Here is a 6,000-nt window from a genome sequence, read left to right on the forward strand (position 1 = left end):
CAGGAAAATTCAGAGATTTGACCCATGGAACTGCAAAACCACAGTTCTATTTTTCTGGCGTACACCAGACTCTTTTAAAAAGATATATTGGTGTCTGAACAGTCAGGGAGACACTATTACTGTTTTTTTTTACGGCAAAAAATGCCAAAAGCAGGATAATACAGAGATTTGACCCGTGGAACTGCAAAACCACAGTTCTATTTTTCTGGCCTACACCAGGCTCTCTTAAACAGATATATTGGTGTCTGACCAGTCAGGGAGACACTATTACTGTTTTTTTAAGGAAAAAAATGCCAAAAACAGGATAATACAGAGATTTGACTAGTGGAAATGCAAAACCACAGTTATAGTTATGTGGCGTACACCAGACTCTTTTAAACAGATATATTGGTCTCTGAACAATCAGGGAGACACTATTACTGTTTTTTTAATGTCAAAAAATGCCAAAAACAGGATAATACAGAGATTTGACCCGTGGAACTGCAAAACCACAGTTATAGTTACGTGGCGTACACCAGACTCTTTTAAACAGATATATTGGTGTCTGACCAGTCAGGGAGACACTATTACAGTTTTTTTACGGCAAAAAATGCCAAAAGCAGGATAATTCAGAGATTTGACCCGTGGAACTGCAAAACTACAGTTCTATTTTTCTGGTCTACACCAGACTCTTTTAAACAGATACAGTTATATGAAAAAGTTTGGGCACCCCTATTAATCTTAAGCTTAATGTTTTATAAAAATTGGTGTTTTTGCACCAGCTATTTCAGTTTGATATATGTAATAACTGTTGGACACAGTAATGTTTCTGCCTTGAAATGAGGTTTATTGTACTAACAGAAAATGTGCAATCTGCATTCAAACAAAATTTGACAGGTGCATAAGTATGGGCACCTCACCAGAAAAGTGACATTAATATTTAGTAGATCCTCCTTTTGCAAAAATAACAGCCTCTAGTCGCTTCCTGTAGCTTTTAATGATTTCCTGGATCCTGAATGAAGGTATTTTTGACCATTCCTCTTTACAAAACAATTCCAGTTCAGTTAAGTTTGATGGTCGACGAGCATGGACAGCCCTCTTCAAATGATCCCACAGATGTTCAATGAAATTCCGGTCTGGGGACTGGGATGGCCATTCCAGAACATTGTAATTGTTCCTCTGCATGAATGCCTGAGTAGATTTGGAGCGGTGTTTTGGATCATTGTCTTGCTGAAAGATCCATCCCCTGCGTAACTTCAACTTTGTCACTGATTCTTGAACATTATTGTTAGGAATCTGCTGATACTGAGTGGAATCCATGCGTCCCTCAACTTTAACAAGATTCCCGGTGCCAGCATTGGCCACACAGCCCCAAAGCATGATGGAACCTCCACCAAATTTTACTGTGGGTAGCAAGTGTTTTTCTTGGAATGCTGTGTTTTTTTTGCCGCCATGCATAGTGCCTTTTTGTATGACCAAATAACTCAATCTTGGTTTCATCAGTCCACAGGACCTTCTTCCAAAAAAGAAATTGGCTTCTCCAAATGTGCTTTTGCATACCTCAGCCGACTCTGTTTGTGGCGTGCTTGCAGAAACGGCTTCTTTCGCATCACTCTCCCATACAGCTTCTCCTTGTGCAAAGTGCGTTGTATAGTTGACCGATGCACAGTGACACCATCTGCAGCAAGTTGATGCTGCAGCTCTCTGGAGGTGGTCTGAGGATTGTCCTTGACGGATCTCACCATTCTTCTTCTCTGCCTTTCTGATGTTTTTCTTGGCCAGCCACTTCCGGCCTTAACAAGAACTGTCCCTGTGTTCTTCCATTTCCTTACTATGTTCCTCACAGTGGAAACTGACAGGTTAAATCTCCGAGACAGCTTTTTGTATCCTTCCCCTGAACAACTATGTTGAATAATCTTTGTTTTCAGATCATTTGACAGTTGTTTTGAGGAGCCCATGATGCCACTCTTCAGAGGAGATTCAAACAGGAGAACAACTTGCAAGTGGCCACTTTAAGTAGCTTTTCTCATGATTGCATATACCTCGCTATGTAGTTCAAATCGCAATGAGGTTACAAAACCAAAAAAAGTGCTTTAGTAAGTCAGTAAAAAGAAGGTAGGAGTATTTAAAACAAGAAAATGATAAGGGTGCCCATACTTATGCACCTGTCAAATTTTCTTTGAATGCAGATTGCACATTTTCTTTTAGTACAATAAACCTCATTTCAAGGCAGAAACATTACTGTGTCCAACAGTTATTACATATATCAAACTGAAATAGCTGGTGCAAAAACACCAATTTTTATAAAACATTAAGCTTAAGATTAATAGGGGTGCCCAAACTTTTTCATATAACTGTATATTGGTGTCTGACCAGTCAGGGAGACACTATTACAGTTTTCTTTTACGGCAAAAAATGCCAAAAACAGGATAATTCAGAGATTTGACCCGTGGAACTGCAAAACCACAGTTCTATTTTTCTGGCCTACACCAGACTCTTTTAAACAGATATATTGGTGTCTGAACAATCAGGGAGACACTATTACTGTTTTTTTTTACGGCAAAAAATGCCAAAAGCAAGACAATACAGAGATTTGACCCGTGGAACTGCAAAACCACAGTTATAGTTATGGGGCATACACCAGACTCTTTTAAACAGATATATTGGTGTCTGACCAGTCAGGGAGACACTATTACTGTTTTTTTTGTACGGAAAAAAATGGCAAAAACAGGATAATACAGAGATTTGACCCGCGGAACTGCAAAACCACAATTATAGTTATGTGGCATACACGAGACTCTTTTAAACAGATATATTGGTGTCTGACCAGTCAGAGAGACACTATTACAGTTTTCCTTTACGGCAAAAATGCCAAAAACAGGATAATTCAGAGATTTGACCCGTGGAACTGCAAAACCACAGTTCTATTTTTCTGGCGTACACCAGACTCTTTTAAACAGATATATTGGTGTCTGAACAATCAGGGAGACACTATTACAGTTTTTTTTACGGCAAAAAATGCCAAAAGCAAGACAATACAGAGATTGGACCCGTGGAACTGCAAAACCACAGTTATAGTTATGGGGCATATACCAGACTCTTTTAAACAGATATATTGATGTCTGACCAGTCAGGGAGACACTATTACTGTTTTTTTTATGGAAAAAAATGCCAAAAACAGGATAATACAGAGATTTGACCCGTGGAACTGCAAAACCACAATTATAGTTATGTGGTGTACACCAGACTATTTTAAACAGATATATTGGTGTCTGACCAGTCAGGGAGACACTATTACAGTTTTCTTTTACGGCAAAAAATGCCAAAAACAGGATAATTCAGAGATTTGACCCGTGGAACTGCAAAACCACAGTTCTATTTTTCTGGCCTACACCAGACTCTTTTAAACAGATATATTGGTGTCTGAACAATCAGGGAGACACTATTACTGTTTTTTTTACGGCAAAAAATGCCAAAAGCAAGATAATACAGAGATTTGACCCGTGGAACTGCAAAACGACAGTTATAGTTATGGGGCATACACCAGACTCTTTTAAACAGATATATTGGTGTCTGACCAGTCAGGGAGACACTATTACTGTTTTTTTGTGCGCAAAAAAATGCCAAAAACAGGATAATACAGAGATTTGACCTGTGGAACTGCAACACCACAGTTATAGTTATGTGGCCTACACCAGACTCTTTTAAACAGATATATTGGTGCCTGACCAGTCAGGGAGACACTATTACAGTTTCTTTACGCCATAAATGCCAAAAGCAGGAAATACAGAGATTTGACCCGTGGAACTGCAAAACCACAGTTATACTCATGGGGCGTACACCAGACTCTTTTAAACAGATATATTGGTGTCTGACCAGTCAGGGAGACACTATTACTGTTTTTTTATGGAAGAAAATGCCAAAAACAGAATAATACAGAGATTTGACCCGTGGAACTGCAAAACCACAATTATAGTTATGTGGCGTACACCAGACTCTTTTAAACAGATATATTGGTGTCTGACCAGTCAGGGAGACACTATTACAGTTCTTTTACGGCAAAAAATGCCAAAAACAGGATAATTCAGAGATTTGACCCGTGGAACTGCAAAACCACAGTTCTATTTTTCTGGCCTACACCAGACTCTTTTAAACAGATATATTGGTGTCTGAACAGTCAGGGAGACACTATTACAGTTTTTTTTTACGGCAAAAAATGCCAAAAGCAGGAAATACATAGATTTCACCCATGGAACTGCAAAACCATAATTATAGTTATGTGGCGTACACCAGACTCTTTTAAACAGATATATTGGTGTCTGACCAGTCAGGGAGACACTATTACTGTTTTTTTATGGAAAAAAATGCCTAAAATAGGATAATACAGAGATTTGACTCGTGGAACTGCAAAACCACAATTATAGTTATGTGGCGTACACCAGACTACTTTAAACAGATATATTGGTGTCTGACCAGTCAGGGAGACACTATTACAGTTTTCTTTTACGGCAAAAAATGCCAAAAACAGGATAATTCAGAGATTTGACCCGTGGAACTGCAAAACCACAGTTCTATTTTTCTGGCCTACACCAGACTCTTTTAAACAGATATATTGGTGTCTGAACAATCAGGGAGACACTATTACTGTTTTTATTACGGCAAAAAATGCCAAAAGCAAGATAATACAGAGATTTGACCCATGGAACTGCAAAACCACAGTTACAGTTATGGGGCATACACCAGACTCTTTTAAACAGATATATTGGTGTCTGACCAGTCAGGGAGACACTATTACTGTTTTTTTCTACGGAAAAAAATGCCAAAAACAGGATAATACAGAGATTTGACCTGTGGAACTGCAAAACCACAGTTATAGTTATGTGGCCTACACCAGACTCTTTTAAACAGATATATTGGTGCCTGACCAGTCAGGGAGACACTATTACAGTTTTTTTTACGGCAAAAAATGCCAAAAACAGGATAATTCAGAGATTTGACCCGTGGAACTGAAAAACCACAGTTCTAATTTTCTGGCCTACACCAGACTCTTTTAAACAGATATATTGGTGTCTGAACAATCAGGGAGACACTATTACAGTTTTTCTTTACGGCAAAAAATGCCAAAAGCAGGAAATACAGAGATTTGACCCGTGGAACTGCAAAACCACAGTTATACTTATGGGGCGCACACCAGACTCTTTTAAACAGATATATTGGTGTCTGACAAGTCAGGGAGACACTATTACTGTTTTTGTATGGAAAAAAATGCCAAAAACAGGATAATTCAGAGATTTGTCCCGTGGAACTGCAAAAGCACAGTTCTATTTTTCTGGCCTACACCAGACTCTTTTAAACAGATATATTGGTGTCTGAACAGTCAGGGAGACACTATTACTGTTTTTTTTTACGGCAAAAAATGCCAAAAGCAGGAAATACAGAGATTTGACCCGCGGAACTGCAAAACCACAGTTATACTTATGGGGCGTACACCAGACTCTTTTAAACAGATATATTGGTGTCTGACCAGTCAGGGAGAAACTATTACTGTTTTATTTAAGGAAAAAAATGCCAAAAACAGGATAATACAGAGATTTAACCCGTCCAAACGCAAAACCACAGTTATAGTTATGTGGCGTACACCAGACTCTTTTAAACAGAGATATTGGTGTCTGACCAGTAAGGGAGACAGTATTACAGTTTTTTTTATGGCAAAAAATGCCAAAAACAGGATAATTCAGAGATTTGTCCCGTGGAAGTGCAAAAGCACAGTTCTATTTTTCTGGCGTACAACAGACTCTTTTAAAAAGATATATTGGTGTCTGACCAGTCAGGGAGACACTATTGCTGTTTTATTTAAGGAAAAAAATGCCATAAACAGGAAAATACAGAGATTTGACCCGTGGAAATGCAAAACCACAGTTATAGTTATGTGGCGTACACCAGACTCTTTTAAACAGATATATTGGTCTCTGAACAATCATGGAGACACTATTGCTGGGTTTTTTTTCAGCAAAAAATGCC

This window comes from Phyllobates terribilis, unplaced genomic scaffold (genome assembly GCF_046119375.1).
Source record: "Phyllobates terribilis strain yellow unplaced genomic scaffold, ASM4611937v1 Scaffold_1__5_contigs__length_1240528914, whole genome shotgun sequence".
Classification (NCBI taxonomy): Eukaryota; Metazoa; Chordata; class Amphibia; order Anura; family Dendrobatidae; genus Phyllobates; species Phyllobates terribilis.